Source organism: Leptidea sinapis, chromosome 3 (assembly GCF_905404315.1).
Source record: "Leptidea sinapis chromosome 3, ilLepSina1.1, whole genome shotgun sequence".
Taxonomy (NCBI): domain Eukaryota; kingdom Metazoa; phylum Arthropoda; class Insecta; order Lepidoptera; family Pieridae; genus Leptidea; species Leptidea sinapis.
Genome location: NC_066267.1, coordinates 2,061,499 through 2,085,718, shown reverse-complemented (window position 1 = coordinate 2,085,718; position 24,220 = coordinate 2,061,499).

The window sequence follows — 24,220 nt, the reverse complement described above, 5'->3', positions numbered from 1 at the left end:
TGCTACAGATAGACCGACAACTAATAATTATTAAGCCAATATTAAACACAAGTTTATTGAATTCCCTTCCCCATCTCCGCTGCAGATTTATTTCACAGTGAGCGCTCTTGTGCATTTTATAAGCATTTCTAATTTTACGCGCTGTGGACGTCAAATTTAAAATGATAGAGCAGTGAGGGCTGCGATACATTTATTCAATACTAGTTTTTGCCGCGACTTCACCCGCATTAAGGCTGGAGACCGAGCTAATGCCCTTGAGGAATCGAGCGGAGCTAGGTTACCTCTCTCGCAAAAGATCGCCATAGTTTTAATTCAGAATTAGAAGCATTTTTAATTTATTGCAAACATAATAGAGTTTTATATTCAAAACTAACAAAACTATATATATCATGGTAAATAGTATTGGTGTAGAATTAATTAATTTTCGTACGATTTTATTTAGAATATATATATATATATATATATATATATATATATATATATATACATTCTAGATTAAATAATTGGCATGGCTCCAACTGTAAATGTTATGGGTATTTGGTGATTTTTTTTCGCACTGTCTATAAAAAAAGGAATTTAAAGAAAAAATGAATTTTCTTCTCATGTTCTGCAGATATATAATTGAAGAAATGGTTTCAATTGTGCGCATTTTTGGCGATTTCTTGGGATAGCCGCCTTGATACGTATCTATCTCCTTCAAAAAAGGCACATTCTGTGTAAAGCATGCACAACTTATCAATGATTATTAAAATTTCTAATCTTCTTATATCAAAAAACCAAAAAAAATATAAATAACTCGCTGGTTTGATTAGTACAAAATTTATTGTTATGAAATTTTATAAATAAAAAAAGAAAGGCCTCTTGTTTTTTTAATGCTGAATTTCTTAACACCGTTCTTCTCAGGTCTGAGGCATACAACTTTTGACTGAATGTCAAAAAATAAGTGATTTAACACCCTAACATTGATGAACTTGATATCTGCTAAGAGACAAGAACCTTAAAATGGCATTACTTTTATAATTTAATTTAATAAGTAAGGATTTTTCGAAACAACAATCTTGGATTTCAAAAATGATCGAAACCGGAACCGCGCTACGCCATTTCATGAAACTTGAATTATTCTCTTTTCTTTCATAACTATGCTGGGAAGGCTAACGATAAAGAGGCGACTTCCACAAATGATTAGTAAGTTAATAAAGGATTAAAAATAAATATTTTTAATAATGACTTGAAGAAATAAAAAATAATGGATAAAATACTTATATGATCGGTTGAGTAACTAATAAGTGAACAAGAACTAAACAAACTTACGTTTCGTTTGGTATATGTTATATTAGTCAGGTTAAAATCCTTGAAATAAGCATCCTATGGTGCTTTACTCAGAGAAGTTAAAAAAAAACCTTCAAAAAGTTACTGAAGAACATCGGAGGTAAGAAGAATTATTATAACAGTTCTAAAATTAAAGTTATTGTTCTCACTCTCACAGGACATGTGAATATCCTAATTTACCAGTGGGACCATGTGTAACAATTACTGTGTTTCGGTCTGAAGGGCGCCGTAGCTAGTGAAATTACAGGGCAAATGAGTCTTGACATCTTATGTCTCAAGGTGACGAGCGCAGTTGTAGTGCCGCTCAGATTTTTCGGGTTGAAAAACCGATTAACAATGTAGTACCGTTCAGGATTACAGAAACATACTCCTGAGAGGTACTACATTCTAATCATCAGCTGAAAGTCCCGCTCGTCTCGTCCCTTTTGTAATTAAAAAAAGCCCAATTGTGTCAAAGTTCAAAATCACACTATTTGTATCTCTTAGAACTTGTAATGTATCAGAATATCTCCTTACACTCCAGGTCATACCTGAATATATGTTACATTTGATTGGAGCCAGGTCTCGGCTTAATTAACTGTATCCAAATTCAACGCCTCCATCACTTGTTAACTCGTTAAATATTGTATAACACGCGCGAGTTTAACTCATTAGCTTTAATGACAATAAAGTTGAGCTACAAATCAACATAAAAATAAATTTAAATTTAAATGTTTTATAAAAAAATGGCTCTGTCGTAAATCCTATTACTCCACTGCTGAATATCTAAATGATCGGACAGCCTGGGACTAGATTGTGATTATTTTATAGCGACTGTACAGTATTGTATATTTTTATTGAAAAGAGCGCAAAAAAAAGAATGCTGGTAGAGTTTCTTGCGCCGCTTCTTCTCTCTCAGAGCGCCATTTGTTTCCGAAGCGGTAGTAGTATGTAGTAGTATAAGAAATGACATCAAAAAGAATTCTAAAGGAATCAATTTTGAGAAAATAAATGCCTTTTATGCCTTATGCCTTTTAACAAGTGACATATTACTAAATTAATATTATAATATTATGGATATATAACCCTTATGGATTCGTCATGTCTGTCTGTCTGTCCGTCCGTATGTCACAGCCAATTTTTCCGAAACTATAAGGACTATACTTTTGAAACTTGATAAGTAGATGTATTCTGTAAACCGCAACTGATACTCAAATGGTAAAATGTGTGTTCCGCCCCACCCCCCTCTAACTTCTAAAATAAGAGAATGATAAAACTAAAATAAATGTACATTACCATGGAAACTTACACCGAAAATTGTTTTGAACGAGATCTAGTCAGTTGTTTTTTTTAATACGTCATAAATCGTAGGCCGCAATTTTGCTGCTACGGAACCATCCATGGGCGATCCCGACTCGCTCTTGGCCGCTTTTATTTTTATTTCGTTTAAATTTTGCTGAGATTGTCACCAACGGCATAGCTATAAATAATGCACGAAAGATTAACCCAATTCCATCAACTACACGAACATTAATTGTACATTTCTATCAACAGTGAAAGATAAATAATTTGTATTTCAAATAAATGTCATAAGCTCATGCGTGCCTTGGTATTATAATGAGATATCTCAAGCCAAATCACCAGATTAGTTGCGTTTTTGTATTCTTTGCCTTCTGATTTAAAGTTAAAATAAAAAGAAATGTGTGTGCGTGCAAGTCACACACGGTAGAAGTGAAACTTCTGAAAAGTTCCTGATTAAAAATACCTACATTGAAAAGTATTGAAAAAATAAACTGTCACTTCATGAGTACTTCTTGTACTGAGACTGAGAATTCTGTCTCATTCTCTCGCCGGCTGAAGCCTATACATTTATCTGTTTGTGTCTCTATCGTCTCGCTTTTTCGTTTCATCGAGTTTCAAATCACAACGATTCTAAGAAGTTTCAATTCAAAAATATTGCCACAAACTAAGCCAAATGTAAACAATGAAAGAATATCGACGTTACAATCTCAACATAAAAATGTAAATGAATCAAGAATAGACGGCGCGTTCTTCTGACAAAACTAGAGCGTAACGTGACTCCACTAATGACGCCGGAACTCGAGACAAATGGCGATGAATCTGTGTCACAATAGTCGCAGCCTTCGTTCCGATGCAGCGCGATAATTGACTCCCGGCTCCCGCTATACTCTGTGGTATCAATGAGATCGCATCACAGTTGTTATCTTCTGTTAACGAGGGCGACGCATCGCAAAGTACAAGCCATATATTTTTTACTAAAAAGCAGTTTTCATATAATCCTCATTCTGCCATACCTGGACGTACCCTCTCCGCATATATATTAGTATTTGGTAAGGGGCTCCTGTTTCCATTTAGACCGCTAAGTTAGGTCCATTTTGCGTGCAGTGTTTGCCAGCCATTCTAACCAGTCCAGCTCCTTCCAGAAGTTCAGAACACTCCTGGGGTGTTCGTAGACTTTCTGGAGCGACCTTATATATACTAAGGTTTTTGCCTGTTGGTTGGCCACCTAATTATTATCTGTTTACAAGGAACTCTCTTCTGAGTAAAACCAAAGTATGGAAGAACCTTTTTTTAAGCGGACTTTCAAGACAGTAGACGCCCGCTCAACAAAGTAAAAAGGTGAACAAGCTTTAGGATGCCAATACGAATCGAGTTTCAAGCACAATCACTTTACGACAACAATTTCTTGTTGTTTCTTCTTCCTGTGAACTGAGAACACTTTGTAATCTTGGCATACACTACTATTTCGCACCACATTGCTCGGTCTTTGGTTGTCCATTATATTCAGGTCTTCTTTCACACATGTTAAGCTCTTTCTCGATTTGCCCCGTGGTCATGGTTTTTTGTGTAGAGCATTCAGTTAAACCTGATGTTTCTCCTATCATTCATGCTCACCTAATTTGCTGCCCATCAAATTCAAATAAGAATATTTTCTTTAAATTAGAACTTCTAAGCACTTATTAAACATCTCAATCGTTGTGCTTTAGTCCACATTAGTGTTGGATTAACTGATTCAATTTGTAATTCGTTGTCATGTGATAGTCTACATCTTCATCCCACTATCCAGAATTTTTTGCTTTCAAACAAACTCAGTTTCTGGTAATCCTTTTAATATTTAGGTTAACCAATAATACGATAAACCTTATAGAAAAGATTAACGCTACAATTGGCTATCAATTTTTCACAGTCCCATTATTGTAATATATTATTATTGTTCCAATTATAACTATGTACAATTATTGCAGTTGCAGAAAAATGCCACATGATGTATCAACTCTTTTTGACGGCATTTCGGCAGCCTCTAACTTTCTTTATCGTTATTTGTATTAGTTACAATAGTATAATAAACTCTACACAAATAAAACTGAAAACAAAATTTTATGACCGATGTGGGACTCACGTTCCCTGCGAGCGCTCTTTCCAACTGAGCAAACCGTTCGAGTGGCGAATCTTTTATAAAATCTTGTATGATTTGTTCAACTCTCAGGTTGCGAAATCAAATCCCGCATCGTTCATAAAATTATGTTTTCAGTTTTGTTTGTGTAATTAATCCCAGAAGTGAGGGTTATCACTTCGAAACATAGCAAAATTGTTTATGATACACTCTGTCAAAATTTCAGAGAGAAGGACGAAAGGACAACGGAGTCTTGATTAGTTATCATTAGGCTACGGAACTTTAGAATATTATGGCAACAGATGCAAAAGGAAACTCATCGTATTTAAACAATGCGCTGAAAGTCACAATATTCCACTGATAATTCAAGATTATTTTGACAAGAAGTCACAAGCAGTTTGCAAACACTCAGCTTTATCCAACGAACAACCGTAGTGCGTAGTCCGGGAGAAACATTTAGTGTAATGCATCAACTCGTACATAAATTTGGTTGAATTAAATTAATTGATTCGTTAGTGCTATATCTCTTATCAATCACAAATCGATACTCAATTAAGTTAATATCCTTATTACACATACATTTAAGTAAAGTGTCCATATATTTTTATTATTATTATTAGCAGAAGAGAGTTATTCGTGCTATTTATAACCTAGGTCCTAAAGTATCATTGCCTGAAATAAAACATTTTAACTTTTTTTTATTTTAATTTTTTATGAAAATAATGGGCGAGATGAGCAGGATGTTCAGCTGCTGGTAGTTGGTACCTCCAAGGGAGCCTCCCATTGCAACTTTTGCCTAATTATAATCTCTCTAACTCTTGATTATGTTATGTATGTACATGTATTCATATAAGCGAATTTTATAGAAATTATTATAGTCGTAATACTGACAACAGGAACAAATATAAACATGAATTCATATCAACACCTGTAATATTAAATATGATCCATTCTTTGTTTGTTTATTAAATACATATAAAATATAACTAATATGAAAAACAAATGCATGCATAAATTAATCATTTTATCTAAAATACTCAGCTTAAGACTCGATCTTAAAGGAACACAAAACCCACATAAAGTAAGCAAACACACCTTTACGGACGAAACTCGTTTTTCCTTTAAAAACTTTATCCACCGATAAACATAAGGGAAAGGAAACAAATGGAACTTGAAAAGAAAGCCAATGTGTTTGCAAAACGTTCCATTTACACGACGTAATCCGTCGTTTAAATAATACAAAGTATTACAGATGAGGCAAGTTATCGCACAGTTAGCTCCCGGCCTACTTGCCTCCTTCTCTTCCAGACGCGGGATGCCTCTTGGCACTTTCATTCCAGCAACGATTCCCGGAGCCTGCCTTTTTGTGGCGAACTTTATGTTTATCTTTTAGTATATATTGAGTATTAATTTACTTTTTTTGTAGCTTAAAATTCACAACAGTATTGTTGTTTGAAATTTTTTATGACAGTAAGGGACGAGACGAACAGGACGTTCAGCTGATGGTAATCGATACGCCCTGCACATTAAAATGAATTCCTTTTAGGATTGTTGAACAACCCCAAACCTAGAGACATAAGATGTTAAGTCTCATTTGCCCAGTAGTTTCACTAGCTACGGTGCCCTTCAGACCGAAACACAATAATGTTTACACATTACTGCTTCACGGCAGAAACAGGCGCCGTTGTGACACCCATAATCTAGCCGGCATCCTGTGCAAAGGAGCCACCCACTGGTAAATAAACGTAAAGTAAAAATTCTTTATAAATTGTTACAAAACATTATATCGATTATTTCTATTCAATTAAAAACTCATCAAAGTGTTGCCGAAGTAACTTATCATGAGCTACTACTACGTCACTGGACCGGTTGGCTCAGTTGGAAAGAGCGCTCGCACGGAACGCGAGTGGTCCCGGGTTCGAGTACCGCTTCGTTCATAAAATTTTGTTTTCAGTTTTATTTGTACAATTAATCCTAGAAGTGAAAGTTATCCCTTCAAAAACATAACAAATTGTTTATATTCAATAAACTTTGATTTATGATCTGAATGACCACGTATAACGCAAATATTTTGTATCAATAAAGCTTGCATTGTTTCTAGCATAATTTGTATAAAATGGCTTTTTAATAATATCTTTAAAGTATAGTATAATGTATTATCAAGTCAACTTGAAAGTATTAAGAATCGCCTCATTGGAGGCTTCTAGGGCGCTTCTAAACTTGCTTAATAAAAACGAGTTGCGAAGTTTTTTCTCAAGTTCAAAATTAGTTTTGTGCCGAAGTTCGCGAACGCTGGCTGCGTTCGTTCGCTCACAATGAAGAAAGCCGTTCAACTACTCTCAACAATTTTCTACTTGTAATCAGTGGAGCGAGTTTTCTATAAGTTTACGAAACATCAAAATATGCTGCCATACGTTTTCCGTTTCTCGTGTTTGTAATTGAAAAATAGCATTCTTTATAATTAGCGCGTGTTTTAATGAAAATATTTTTTCAAAGATTAAAATGCATATAATTGTAGCTGTATTCTTACATTGGTTATTTGCGTTAAAGTTACATTTTTATTATTAATTTAAAGCGACGTTTCGTGGCATTTGTAGGTTTTCAGAGGGCCAGAAATAAAGCCAGAAAGAATGCAAAAGGATGTACTTAATACCCGTTTTATTCAAAAATTATTTTATTACAAAAAAAAAGCTTTTAACATAATGCAAATGTATGTTTGAACACTACTTACACAAATAAAAAATTTATAACAAATCTATTAATTTAAGAATATTAATTATTATAAAAGTATTTCCTTATAAACACATGCATCGAAAACTTATTTACTTGTTTCATGTGTTCCAAACATACCCAAAAGCTCAAATTAAAATGAGCAGAAATAAAATTCGAATTACACAAATTAAATTTATAAAGTAAATTTATGAACGATGTGGGAATCGAGCCCGCGACCTCTCGCGTTCCGTGCGAGTGCTCTTCCACTGAGCCAACCGTTCTTGTATATGTCTTGTTCAACTATCAGGTTGTGGCTTCATCTACAGGTTCTACTTTAAAGTTGATAACCTGCTCAACCCCAATACTATGCATACCTATTAGGAAATAGACTAAAGATGTCGCTCTTGCAAATCTAAACAATATGTTATTTTAAAGTGAGAATCCTAACTTCTGTAAACCACACAATAAATTAGTTTTATAAACTAAATTTAATTTGTGTAATACACAAGTGAGAATCATCACAATAATATAACAAATTTCTTAAAATTTATTTCCCAATTCTATGGGATTATTATATTCATTTCGTTACGGTTGTTAACAATTGGTTTGTGGCTGTACTGCTATAGAAGTTTGTCTACACCTATGCTTTAAATCCTCTTTTAAAGATTCTAAAACAGTTACCTTATTGCTAACATTAAAAAAGCCAGTCCTAGTAACCATTACACCATCCAAACGAGTGTTGTAATGATGTACTGAATTTCATTACACTTTTGGACACTCGTTTGGACGATGTAATTGTTAGTAGGACATTGGGTGTTTTAATGTTGGCAATAAGCTAACTGTTTTAGAATCTTTTATAGAGGATTCATATTATCGGTGTAGATAAAGTCTTGTATGTAACTGTTAATAATTTGGTATCAAGCCACTCATGTGGTACTATTTAAACCAACAATGGTGTTTTAATACCCCACAGTTGCATAAATAACTATTAATAAATAGAACAAAATAATAGGCTGAAACTGAAACAGCGTGTTCACTTGACTTCACAAACTTGATTAGAATGCGCCTCGTGTGACAAAACTTTAAAATGAATGTCAACTGTTTGTGACGTTCAACACAGTGAGTAACATCTGAAACTCTATCCAACTTACTAACATAAGTAGAACGTGGCTATTTTAAACTTAACTTATTTTTATATTATGCAACTTATCTGTTTAGTTTTCAGTAGTCTTATTTTTTTATGAAATAAGAGACGAGACGAGCAGGACGTTTCGATGGTAATTGATACACCCTACCCATTACAATGCAGTGCCTCTCAGGATTCTTGAAAAACTCATAAATTTTTAGCGGCACTACAAGTGCGCTCGTCACCTTGAGACATAATATGATGTTAAGTCTCATTTGCCCAGAAATTTCACTAGCTACGATGCCTTCAGACCGAAACCCAATAATGTTTAAACATCACTGTTTCACGGCAGAAATAGGCGCCGTTGTGGTGCCCATGCCTATCTAGACGGCATCGTGTGCAAAGGAGCCTCCTACTTGTAACATACCAACTTCTTATAGGCCGGAAACGTATATTTTGGACCCTGGAACGTGAGTGGTTGCCTTACCAATTCCTACGTGAGCTTATTGCCAGTTTGCCCTTATATAAAAAACCATAATATTTCCACTCGATAGTTGCGGCAAACATCCAAAATCTGAAGACTAAATACTTTAATGCTCGGGGCTGAAAAAGTTATTTAAATACAAACATCCTTATGATTACAGAATAAGCTCCAGTAATTATTCAATTTATCCTGCGTTATCATCGTTGATATTGAACTTTATTCCTACACTGTAAGGTCTATTTTATTCGCCAAATTAAATATTTAGACCAGAGTTTTCCGAGTTAACGCTGGATTACCCCCTGAAGTAATTTGGAATGTCTAAATTCGAATAATTACTTCACATTATTGAGACGAATGCGTAAAGTTGAAGGTGGAAGTGATGTATTATATTAAATAAATAAATTAAATTATCATTTGGTTAACTGATTCAGTTGAATTTCAGAAGCTTTAATAAATTCATCGCATTGTATTCTGATAAAGGATTAATTTAATTAATTCAATGGCATGTGTTGATTGTTATGTATTTATTTTTCTATACTGGCTTAAATTATCATTTGCTTAAGTGATTCACTTGAATTTCAGAAGCTTAAATAAAGATTGTACTCTTATAAAGGATTTATTTAATTTATCCATTAATAATTAATTGCTTAATTATTAAGTTCATACATACATACATAAAGGGGGCACATCTTATGGATCTTCATTCACCATATTTCTGACATTGTCTCGCTTGTACAAAACATTTCATATTTAGTCTCTTATTCTTAAACTCATCAACCTTTTTTCAACACATTCTTTTATTTTTTATTTTCCAGTGGGAGACTCCTTTGCACAGGATGCCGGCTTCATTATGGGTACCACAACGGCGCCTATTTCCTCCGTGAAGCAGTAATGTGTAATTTTCATAACATTATTGTGTTTCGGTCTGAAGGGCGCCGTAGCTAGTGAAATTACTGGGCAAATGAGACTTGACATCTTATGTCTCAATGTTACGAGCGCAGTTGTAGTGCCACTCAGAAACTTTCGGTTTTTCAAATATCTTGAGTGGCAGTGCATTGTAAGGGGCAGGGCGTATCAATTACCATCAGCTGAACGTTCTGCTCGTCTCGTCCCTTATTATTATTAAAAAAAACCTTCATTCACCATATTTCTGACATTGTCTCACTCGTACCATACTTTTCATATTTACTGTCTTATTCTTGGAATCTTTTACTTTTTTTTTCAACACTTCCTTTCATTTGCCTTATAAATTTGTGGAGTTTAAATATGTGTTTTCATCCCTCCTCCCTATTTTGTTTTTAATGAAATAAGGGACGAGAAGAGCCGGACGTTCAGCTGATGGTGATTGATGCGCCCTGCCCATTACAGTGCAGTGCCGATCAGGATTCTTGAAAGAACCAAAAATTCTGAATGGCACTAGAACTGCGCTCGTCACCTTAAAACATAAGATGTTAAGTCTCATTTGCCCAGTAATTTCACTAGCTACGGCGCCATTCAGACCGAAACACAGTAATATGAACATTACTGCTCCACGGTAGAAATAGGCGCCATTGCGGTACCCATAATGACGACCTGTATAGCCGAGTGGTTAGCGATCCTACCTACTAAGCTAGAGGTCCCGGGTTCGAATCCCGGTTGGTGCAAGCATTTATATGTTGAATATTGATGTTTGTTTCCGAGTCATGGATGTTTATATATATATTTATGTATATTTTTATGTATATTATTATGTATATTTATATGTATTAATTTATGTTTAAGTAAGTATATTGTATTAAATATATCGTTGTCTAGCAACCCATAACACAGGCTATATGCCTAATTTGGGACAAAATAATCTGTGTAAAAAGTGTGTCAATATTATTATATTACTATAATCTAGCCGGCATCCTATGCAAAGGAGCCTCGCACTGGTAAAGCCACCCACATGTTTAAGCCACCATAACATTTCCGTCATTACTGCCTCCTATTTTACTCCATAGAGTTCACTTTACACTGTTTCTTAATTTGTCTCTCAAATAAACTCCATAACGACTTCGATGTAAAGCTCTCATTTTTTCTCCATTTATTCTCCTGTCTAGATTCTTCTATTGCCGATCCACTTTTCTTCCATAAAGTTCGGAAGAGTAAGTTTCTCTAAAACTTCTGATACTAAGAGTTTGGGTAGTTGTGATCATATGTCAGCAGATATCGCTCTTTTCTCCTTCTTTTTACCCCACTCGCCTTCAAGACAATCCAGACTTTGTGGACATATTCTAGTCACACTTTCCATCTATTTCCCAAACCCGACTTAAGGACCTTCAAGATAAGAACTTACTCCCAATTATAAGGGCCACCAACACATCTCTTGACCTCTGTTTGTTCCAGATGTCCGTTGGCAGCTGCCTCGCCACGTTCCATCACGAGAGCCTCTTGCCAGTTCCCTCATTTAAAAAAAAACTCACTTATTCTACTGACTCGTCTCACCATCAATCATAATAGCATTACTTTTGTATTACTCGGGTTGTATTTCTTGACAAGCAATGTCTTTTCTTTTTTAAACCTCTCTGGAATAATTGTCCACAGCAACCATTCCATTTCGATATTTACATTATTCGTGACATGGGGATCACTTGATGGGAGTAATCTTTATAGACGAGCGCTTCCCATTTAAATTAATTGTATCTTTACAAAATGATGCGAAGAAGAAAAACGAACACTAATTAACGCTTCTGAACATAAATATTTTTTTCAAATGAAGTACATGCTAGAAATATGAAAGACTTTATATTTTTTATATATTTATCTGTTCGGTTTCGTAGAAAATTGAATTACTGAGAGTTTTGAAGTAAACCAAATTTTAGCCATTTTAAAATTTTTGTAAGAAAATACATGACGTTATTGGTGTGAGAGAGATCTAAATCCACGCGGATAAAGTTGCGAGCATTGCTAGTACAAAACATAAGTTGATATTTAAATTCTCTGGTAATTAACTCGCAGTGTGTTGAGAGCTCTCGGAACATATAAATTATTTAATAGGTATATAATAATTGTCGAGAACAGGGTAGGAGCCTTAATCATATTCAAGCTTAATGATTTGGGCTCACGTTGTGAAGTTTCATTGAATAACATTCTAAACTAAAAGCTAAAGTATTATAAAGGATATTTAAAACATTAATCACGCAAATAGAAAAATGGCGACTGCCAGTAGGATTCTTTAACACTTAACCCAAACTAGCATTATACACAATTAATCAAATTAAATTAAGTTACATTAAATAAAATTTGAAAACAAAATTTATGAACCATGCGGGATTCGAACTCTCCTCTTCCTCCTCTTGTAAAAGCCACAACTTGTTAAAATACAAGACATACAAGATTTATGTCATGACACTGGAACGGTTGGCTCAGTGGAAAGAGCGCTGGCACGGAACGCGAGAGGTCGCAGGTTCGAGACCCGCATGGTTCATAATTTTTGTTTTCGAATTTAATTAGTATTATTAATCAAAGAAGTGAATCTTATAACTTTAAAAAATAACAGATTGTTTTAGCTAGCGTTAATTTATCTGTGCAAAATTTACATAACTAGCGGGAAAGAAGAAGCACTTAAGTACGTAAATCGTGCGAGTAAAAGAAAGAAAGAAATAATTTTTAATTTAAAACGTATAAGTAGTTTTGTACAAGCGCTAGTTATATTCATTAGTAACAATCACACTTCGTTTATATTTCGTATAATTCACACTATAGTTTTATAAATTATAGCCTATTTGTTATTCTGGTGTGTAAGCTATATTATTGTAAAATTACATCAAAATCTATTCAGTAGATTTTGCGTTAAAGAAGTTCAAACATACATCCAGACATACAAACTTTCACATTTATAATATTAGTAGGATGTGTTTCGATCTGATATAATTAACGATGGGCAATGAATGAGTTAGAACCTTCTACTTGTATACTCAGTGGCCGCATGTAAATAAAATTAATTTCTGTTTGTTGCTTGTTAAGTCAACTGTCAATTATAATTTATCCCAAAAAAATAGAGAAAGAATGTTATTAATAACCTTTTATATATCATTTAAAGTATTAAATAAGAAAATCAATTATATAAGTGAAAACTTCGGCGTTGAGCACCTTTCTTGGGATGGATATTAAATGTTAAACTCACGTCAGGACACGTGGCCTGATCGAAAATTCGTAAGAAAGCCGTAGAAATTATAGAATTTTTTTTATGAAAATAAGGGACGAGACGAGCAGGACGTTCTGCTGATGGTAATATGATACGCCCTGCCCTTTACAATGCAGTGCCACTCAGGAATCTTGAAAAATCCTAAAAATTCTGAGCAGCACTACAATTACGCTCGTCACCTTGAGACATATGATGTTAAGTCTCATTTGCCCAGTAATTTCACTAGCTATGGCGACCTTCGGACCGAAACACAGCTAATGCTTAAAACGCTTTTTTTATTAATTTCACATTACTGATTCGCGGCAGAAATAGGCGCCGTTGTGGTTCCCAGAATCTAACCGGAATCATGTGCAAAGGAGCCTCCCACTAGATGAAAGAATTATACTTCTAACTAATGGTCTGGTCAACAGCCGAAAATTCGCGAGGTCGAGGGATCGAATCTCAGCCGTAAAATATTTTTACAGTTTATAATGGATGAAAGTTGATTTTTCTGAGAGATAAATTATAATTTTTTTGATCTAAAATAATTGTAATAGTTCTCGAGTGTTAATTTTTTATGAAATATTATAAATTATCGCTAATTGTTATCAATTTCGCACGAAACTTTACAAGTTAAGATATCCCAACCATCTGTATGTGTGGCATTCCTCCACCGTGCGGATTTCAAGGAGCTTTCTTCCACGTACTACAAAGCTGTGGAATGGATTTCCTTGTGCGGTGTTCCCGGGACGATACGACATGGGTACCTTCAAAAAAAGCGCGTACAACCCTCCTTAAAGGCCGGCAACGCTCCTATGATTCGTCTTGTGTTGCAAGAGATTGTGGGCCGCGGTGATCACATAACAACAGGTGACCCGTACGCTCGTTTGTCATCCTATTCCATAAAAACAATATCATTTTTGTGTACTATAGCGTAATAAATGAATATTGTATTCAACCACATAAAGGCTAGTACTTTCATTCCAAAATATTAAAAACGGTTATAACTTTAAAAAATAACAGATTGTTTTAGCTAGCGTTAATTTATCTGTGCAAAATTTACATAACTAGCGGGAAATAAGAAGCACTTAAATACGTAAATTGTGAGAGTAAAAGAAAGAAAGAAAGATTTTTTTTATTTTGAAACGTAGAAGTAGTTTTGTACAAGCGCTAGTTGTATTCATTAGTAACAATCACACTTCTTTTATACAACTCTAATGTTAAATTTTCACTTCTGCTGGCACTCCCGAAGTGCAACCTGTATTCTGTTCATGAAAGAGGAGGACGAACGAGTGTACGGGTCGCCTAATGATAAGTGATCACCGCCGCCCACACTCTACTTACTCTACTAGGAACCACAGGAGCGCTTCCGGCAAAAGACATAATATAAATAATTCTAAACGATTGTTATCTGCTCCGCTTGCTAATATTATTAAAGGTCTTACAAATAAATAACGTAATTCGTTTTAATTTAAGCAGAATTCGCTTACAGTCTTTAGCACACTTAGTATTTCAGAAATTGTACTTGTTATCACGGTGGTAAAACTCTTTGGTCAAGTGAATAATAATCTCCAACTGAGCCAACCGTTCGAGTGACGTATCTTTGATAAATCATGTATGCTTTGTTCAACTCTTAGGTTGAGATTTCAGCTACAGGAGGAGGAGGTGGCAGGTTCGAGTCCCGGAATGTTCATAAAATTTGTTGTCAAAGGAGACAGTTTTTTCTGTTAGACGATTAGGCCCAGCTCGAAATTTGGTGTATAGTATTAAAACATATATTGATATATAAATGGTCTAACCGGAATATTGAGAATTATTGAATACGACAATAATATGAACAAGTTGAACAAATTCAACTCTCAGGCTGTGGCTTCATCTACAGGATTTACTTTACAGTTGATAACCTGTTCAACCCCAATATTTGCGTATAAGGAAATTGACATGAGGCTTCGCTCTTACAAGTCTAAACAATTTGTTATGTTTTAAAGTGAATACCCTCACTTCTGGGATTAATTCCACAAATAAAACTGAAAACAAAATTTTGTAAACGATGTGGGACTCGAACCCCCGACCTCTCGCGAGATCGCTCTTTCCAACTGAGCCTACCGTTGAGTGACATATCGTTTATAAAATCTCATATACTTTGTTCAACCCTCAGGTTGTGGCTTCAGTTTTAGTTTTATTTGTGTAATTAATCCCAGAAGTGAGGGTTATCACTTTAAAACATAACAAATTATTTACTTTTATAAGGTAGACTCAAGGTTTGGCGGTAGTAACTATTATAGGTATAAGTGAATATTGTTACTAACGGTCGTTCCCAATATACTATCTACAGATAGAGATAAATTACTTATTACCTTCTACTGTCAGTAATTAGGTGTCAATAATATGAAGCTGTGCCAATATACCCGATAAGTCATTCTTATCGCCTTACGCGTGAATTGCAATTTCCATACAAACTTCTATCGCTGGTAAGCTATACGTCGTCCCATTGACAGACAGCGTGTACGGATAAGGTGAGTTACCGTCAATAAGTTTATTGGGACAGAAAAGTCAACGATAGTTACGATTTTTATCTCAAGTAAGAGATAGACTGAATATTGAGAACGGCCGTAACAAATTATCGATTTGCTGTCAAACTGTGAGTGCTTATCAGTTTAATTTATTTGGGTAGTATGCCTGACATAACGAGATAGGCAACGCCTAGTGTGGGGGTCAGTATAAAATATTAATTTGTATATGAAAAGTGCGAAATAAATTATTTTGTATTTTTTGTATTTAAATGATTTTATTATTATATAAGCTGATAACCCGCGCCGGCGTTCGCGGACGTATTTTCACACCTTGGGTTACATTACTGGACTTTTAGTAGGGATCCCTAATTTTTTGAAAATGTAATATAGCCTATAACACTCGAGCATAATGTAGCTTCCCAACAGTGAAATAATTATTCAAATCGGTTCAGTAGTAATGCAAACAAACAAACAATCAAATCTTTCCTCTTTATAATATTAGTATAGAAGCATAGATTATTAATTAACTGCATCGAGGTTAATTGAAAAAAAAAACATTGCTTCTCTTTACAAATTGCTAACTAGCGTAATACGATACAATTGTATAAAAATATCTAAGAAAGTGGTGGCTTTTTTATATCCATTACGGTTTTTAAACAGTTCTACAAGAATTGAATGAAATGAGGTGAAAACTGTTGGCCGCTATGAGAACATAATTGTTGCGCTTTTCATCTCAGCTCATTGTTTTATAGAATTTATTATTAAATTAATAGAACTTCTTTGAATGAATTAAAATTAATTGCTAAGTTTGAAATTCCGGTTGCACACCGGTCAATAACACGAAATAATGATATGTAAAAGTGGCTTTGTATGTTATAATACAGTGTATGTATTTGTTGAGCTTTTTATGAAAATAAGGGACAAGATGAGTAGGACGTTTAGCTGATGGTAATTGATACGCCTTGCCCATTACAATACAGTGCCGCTCAGATTCTTGAAAAACCTAAAAGTTCTGAGGGGCACTACAATTGCGCTAGTCACCTTGAGACAGGTTCTCATTTTCCCAGTAATTTCCTTAGTAATTATTATTCCGTAATTAGCTACGGCGCCCTTCAGACCGAAACACAATAATGTTTACACATTAATGCTTCTCGTTAGAAATAGGCATCGTTGTGGTACCCATAATCTAGCCGGCATCCTTTTTAAGGGTCCTCCCACTGGTAAAAGCGCTCTCGGTGTCACAGGAAACAAACATAGAAAATAACTACAACAGTAAATTATAGGCTTAGCTAGCGACTTAACTAGACAGAGCGTTGCTAACTTGTATCCCAAAGAAAAAGGAGTTAATGTTATCAGCAAAATTTCTACAACCTATAAGAAGAACTTAGTCTATCGGGATCTGCCCTAAACTGCCGAGATAGGTTCTAACAAAATTGAGCAGTGAAGGTGCGTGCTGATGATGATTTGCATCGTAAAGCACACGATGGCACCATCACAATTAATGTATGAAATCCCCGAACTGTCGAGGGCCCAGTGATCTATGAACGACTAGATCATTTGTTGTTGCGTAGCGACGTCGCTTCGTGGTGTATCTTCTACCATCTACTGGATTCACCACGGGGATAGTTCCGAAGAGTTTGAAGAGTCTGTTTGACCTGATTCCTGCCGTCCAAGTCCACTTCCGCGACACGCTAAAAATTAGGATATCATCCCAACCATGTGGATGTGTGGCGCTCCTCCACAAGTGCGGTTTCAAACAAATTTCTTCCACGCACGACTAAGCTGCGGAATAAGCTTCCTTGTGCGGTGTTTCCGAGACGATACGACATGGGTACCTTCAAAAAGAGCGCGTGCACTTTACTAAAGGGCCGGCAACGCTCTTGTAATACCTCTGGTGTTTATTTATTTAGTTATTACTAGCTGACCCGACAGACATTGTTCTGTATATAATAAATAAAATAATGTTTTTATATGAACTTGTCAATTATATATCATAACATCAAAAATTGTTTCACAGCAGAACTGTCAAACCGTGCGTCAATAAATTCTCTCATAGAAATTATGTATGGACACATCAAAGGAAAAACAAATTTGTTGTTTTTATTTAATTTGCCAGCATTTTCCTATTTATTCACCTTTTAAAACTTCTCTGGACTTCCACAAATGGTCCAGCCGTTCTCGAGTTTTAGAGAGACTAACGAACAGCAAATCATTTTTATATATATAGATATTTCGCCAACAAGGTATAAACTAATACAAAAAGAATAACATTCATATGATAAGTAATGCCTCAATTATAGGCGAAAATGACATGCTATTATTGAAATTGTAAAATTATAAACGATTATAAATGCTCAGTGATTCGTTGCCAAGGTTTCGCAAAAATGTAAAAAAATGTATTGTAAATAAATAATTTATAAGTATGCTTGATTTGTTTAATACGTTTATCTTGACTTGTTTAGTAGATTTTGTTAATTTCTTAATTTCATTACATTATAGAATGGTTGTTTTATATCTTATATTTATTTTATGTAACTATTTCACACATAATTTAGCATGCGGTATTCACCTTAAAAGGTAATGGATTTAGTAATAAGACCCTTGTAAATTAGCATAATAATTATAAATGAATTATTGTAATTACCACTGGTGAATCTAAATAAATAAATAAAAAAAAATTAAATTAAGCCACAAAATAAAATAAGAACTATAAATATATTATATATCTACGAATACAATCTAAATATAAATGAAGAACTGTTGAAGAAATGAAAGAACTGTTTTAATATATTTTTTAAATTTGTATAAGTTGTGATCAAATATGTCGACTGCATGGTGATGACTGTTATTTTCCCTGGTAATTCTATTCAAGTGAGTGATATAGCCTAAATTAGATCCTGCATAATTACAGAGAAATGGATTATATTTCTTACACGCTCTCGTTTAAGTTTTTGGAACAGCGAGGTTTAGTTTCGATATAAGATGTTGCAAGAGAATATGGGCGGCGGTGATCACCTAACATCAGGTGACCCGTACGCTCGTTTATCCTATCTTCCATAAAAAAATATTAAAATTTAAACACAAATGCAAATCTATACAGAGCTGCTCGGAGATTTTGTTCAGTACAGAATCCCGTGCTCCTTTACATTAAAATATTAAATTAGAAATAACTTTAATAATTATAAACTGTTGTTTGAAATGCTTTAATGTACTTTATAATTACAAACGGTTGAAGAAGCCGTAAATAAACCGCCAGCACTTGAGCGGATAATTGACTGCTAACAACTAACAGAGAAACTCCATTTGTTAACAGCTCGCTACTCTAAGCATAGCTATAACTTTGGATAAAAGTTTTATGTTACAGGGCGACATTTATATTTTACAATTATTTTAATAATATTGCTTTAATATTGTTTTCTTGTGGTCACTGGGACCGCGCCCACTACAGACTTAGAGGAACGTAAAAGATAAATAGATATGTCAATTTTCCAAATCGATTTGTATGTGAGAAATCAGTTATGGCTAGTTTTGATAAAGCGGCTTTAATATACAGCCTTTGCACAGGATGCCGGCTAGATTATGGGTACCATAACGGCGTCTATTTCTGCCGTTAAGCAGTAATGTGTAAGCATTACTGTTTCGGTCTGAAGGGCGCCGTAGCTAGTGAAATTACTAAGAAAATGAGACTGGCATGAGCGGCACAACTATTCAAATACAAATATTTTTATTCAAAATAGGATTCTGAATCACTTATTGAAGTCAAAAACTACCAGGAGCGCAATTGCCGCTCAGAATTTGTGGGTTTTTCAAGAATCCTGAGTGGTACTGCATTGTAATGAGCAAGGCGTATCAATTACCATCAGCCGAACGTCTTGATCGTCTTGTCCCTTATTTTCATAAAAAACAACAGTTCAGTGCAGCCCTGTTTCACAGCAACCAATGTGATATATTCTGATAGCCACTGTTAACTTATAGCTCACATCTAAGATTGATCCTTTTCATGAATTTTATTTATATATTTTGCAGGCAGGCCTAATAAGAGATGGAGCGATGACATAGTAGAAACAGCAGGAAAGATGTGGACAAGAATGCAAGAGACAGGAACGAGTATAAATTAATGGAGGAGGCTTTTTATCGCTAAAGGCAATGCTCAATAATAAATAAAAATACTAACAAAATACTTTTATTTAAAATTCTTCTTCTTCTTCGTGACACTCTTGGCAGAGCGGTCGTGGTCATCACGAAGTGACATCTATTAGGGCAGATGTGATTCGCCCCACGAGCATTCGCTACTTTTCCCTGCTGGCCGATAGTCTGGTACACTCGTTCAATGAACCGCCCACAGCAGACTTAATTTGGTCAGTCCATCGGATGGGCGAACCTCCTCGCCCTCTGGCGCTCAATGGACTCTCTCTCGCGCCGGTAGACGTGTCCGAAGACCTTAAGAATGCGACTGCGATTTATTTCAAATAGTGAAATCTTAACACATACCAATAGATACAATTTATAAGTAAATACCTAAAGGTATAGATGTTAGGAAAAAAAGCTCTAAATAAATAAAACAAAAAATTTTTGGAGTAAGCTGACGTATCTCAAGTGGTGGTAAAATTGGTCTTCCCAAAGCTACTACGTTTATGCATTAAAAGACCACTTAAATTGAATTCAATTAATATTAAGTATCAACTTTATTTTAATTAACAAACTTTTTAAGACTCCAATAAGTTACACAAAACAATGTTAAACACATTAAGGAAAGTTTAATAATAAAATATGGAAGGAAACTCCTTGGTAAAAGTAGTATTTTAGATCTTGCATTGTCCCATTTCGACTTTACACACTTTTAAAAAAAATATGCCAGGAGCGATGACTTAAACCTGTAACAAGGATAAACGTCCCTCGATTTCCATCCGTCTGACTGCAGCTAACTTATTAATATACCGAAATAAAGGATGCGGTCAGTAAGTTGAAGTGCTATTCATTTTTCATTTAAATTTTGTCGCACTGCTTGTCTTGTTATCTGAGTCCTATTTTGAATAAACACATTTGAGTTTGAGTATGCTTGATACAAACAAAATCCATACCTATGTAAGCCTAGTTGTACCGTAAGTTGGCACATAAACAGTAGTAAAAAACAATCCTTTTGCATATTCCGCAGTAAGTACTTGTAGTGTTCGTTAAGTGAATAAAAAGCTTATTCTGAGGCACTAACGCACTATACAATAGATAACAGAGTGACATGTAGGCCGGCAGATCGCCAAGACCTTAATAAAAAGCAACATACTAGATTACATTATGGTGTTGCCAACTAGTAGTGTTGTTTTTTTTACTTGTCCTGTCACCATCTGAACTACGGCAGGAATTGTTTTCCTATAAGATAGCGTATACGTACTCGTATATGACATAATAATAAGTGCCACCTATACTTTCACATTGCTGGTTTTCTTCATTCATTTCTTTTCTTGTGAAAAAATTTCACGTATGAGAATAAAGCCTTAATGGTTCTAAGTATTGTTGTTATTTTTTATTGTCTTGTACCCATAGTACAGGCCATGCCTAGTTTGGGGCAAGATAATTAGTGTTTAAGAGTGTCAATATTATTGTATTAGGATGTGAAATTTGAAATGTTTTCTTATAAGAAGTCACGATACAGGACATTCACGTGATGGTTAGTGATTCACCTCGCCTAATAATAATACCCACTCAGGATTTTCAAAACCCAAAGTTCTTACCATTACCACGGCAGTCCAATAATCTCACTGGCCTATCTGCAAGGTCCTTCAAACCAAAACATAAAATATAGCACATGAATACTACTGCTTGGCAGAAGAAATAAATCGCCTCTAGGATATAATTATAATGTTGCTGAAAAAAAATATATGAATAAATATTTTCACCACGAACGATGTTTTTATCTCATTTACAAATACATGTTAAATATTCGCAAACCGAAATCTTCGAATCCACATCGGAAAGTCACGTGCAACACAGCTATTCGTTTCAAAACAAATTGAGAAATAAACCAAAACATCTCCGTCGCTTGCGAACATTTTTTCCACGGCAACACGGAATTACAAAATGGCGGTGCCCCGCTTCAGCTGTCAACCGACACTATCCATCATGGCGGCGCGCGCCAAAATGAAAACGCTTTGTCCAACTGGAATAGCGGTGTGTTCCTAAAATGTTCATAAAATCCCATGTCCGAAATGAAATGTGCTGTAAAATAAATCTGTTTAGCAAATTGCTGTTTTACTGAGATTAGTTTTTGTAGAATTTTATACCGTTTATAATATTACTGTACCGCTAGTTTTACAGCAATGAGAGACAGAGAAAAACATTGATCCGAATGAAAAAAATATTTTTTTATTTGAATAAGGCTATAAGTAAGGTTATATTATAATGATCGATAAGATAAGGATGTGGTTATTATTTCTTTATTGTGTGCACATAAAAAACGAGTTATAGAAAGAAAGAAATAAGAAGAAATGGATTACAGAATACCAAGGTCACGCTATCAAGAAGGCAAATGTCACTATTTATTTCCTCGTCTTCTTAATGACTCTGTATCATTTCACACTTATTTAAATTTTGAAGGCAAGATTCTTTAAAACTTAACTATTAACAGTATGCATACTGAAGCGATGCGCCGCTTGCTGTATCGCACTGAGCGACGCCCTTTTTGCTCTCTTTAAAAGTAAAAAAAATTATATCTATTGAGCAGCTGGAATTACTTCGAACAATGTGATTGTTTCTAACTTTAAATAATACAGCATACTATAATCTGTATAGCAAATATCTTCAACTACGATGCGGAGTCAGGAAGGAACCGAAATAGTTTTGAAACTTTAGTTGCGTGGCATTACTTGGATACGGCATGTGAATACTTCACCAAACTCAACAAAACTCATATTCCGTTTGTGGTCGCACGCATTCCTTGATTCACTTTACACCACCTTACTTTCATGCGATCAGAATTAAAGAAATGGTTTTAGGCGCGAAATTGTTATTAATATTAATCGTAAGCACGGACGAGAAAAAAAATAAGGACTCCATGTCACCTTACATAACAGTGAGGCACCAAAACAAACCGCTAAACGTGTAAATACATAGCCCTACGCATACACTTACACTAATACAAGCCGATCGGCCGCCATTCTGAGACTTGCTATGGTCTGTGACAGATTAGTTTGCGTCGCAATTAAATATTTTAAAAATGCCGTCGTGCGTTGTGAAAAAGTGTAAAACAATAATGTTTAAGTATTTGTGGATATATGATTATTTAAGGGAGAAAAAATTGTGTAACTGGTATACCTACCCCGTAACCGAACACACACTAGCATAAAGGTGCTTCACTTGCTAATATCACGGCGCGTAGTCCTTCTTTTTTTACTAGTCCGTGGTCGTAAGACGATCAGATTAGCAGCACATTCCTGATAATGGATAGATGTTTAATGTCCGACACGAAATAAAGTATTGAAAGTAGTATCATTATGTTAAATACAAACAAATATAGAGGCAAGTATTTTTTACTGAAAATAAAAAACAAGACGTAGGACGTTCAGCTGATGGTAATTGATACACCCTGCCCATTACAATTCAGTGCCGCTCAGATAGAACAACAAAAATCCAAAAAATCTGAGTGGCATTATAATTGCGTTAGTCACCTTGAGACACAAGATGTTAAGTCTCATTTTCCCAGTAATTTCACTAGCTACGGCGCCCTTCAGACCGAAACACAGTAATACTTACACGTTACTGCTTTACAGTAAAAATAGGCGCCGTTGTGGTACACATTATCTAGCCGGCATCCTGTGCACAGGAGCCTACCACTGGTAAATTATTTGATGGAAAATAAAAAACCATTAAAACATGGTACTTAAGCAGTATAAATTTTGCATTTTTACTGATTGTTCCAGCTAAGCTAAAAAACGGATAGATATGGAGTAATTTAGGCTACTTTGATTTCAGATATTTTATATAGAACAACAATGTGTTTGTTTTTATTATCACTTGCATTACTGTCTATACATATGAAAATCTCCTTTTTAAAACTCCGAATATTTCCACGGTGATTTTCGTTGTTACAGGGTTCTCTGTTGCAGGCTTCTTGGAGTGAAGTGATCGAATTAAGATGTTAAAAGATACGTAATACATGGATATCCATAATTTTTTTATATTTTTATTTAGATTCACCAGTGGTAATTACAATATTATATATACATTTATAATTATGCTAATTTACAAGGGTCTTATTACTACAGGCATTACCTTTTAAGGTGAATACCTCATGCTAAATTATATGTGAGATAGTTATATAAAATAAGTATAAGTTATAAAAAAATCATTCTATGTTGTATGAAATTAGGAAGTTCACAAAATCTACCAAACAAGTCAAGATAAATGTATTAAACAAATTAAGAATACTTATTATTTATTGACAATATATTTTTTTACATTTTTGCTATGAAGTTATGAAATAAAGCTTAGATAACTATATGTCTATATAGAGCCTCTTACG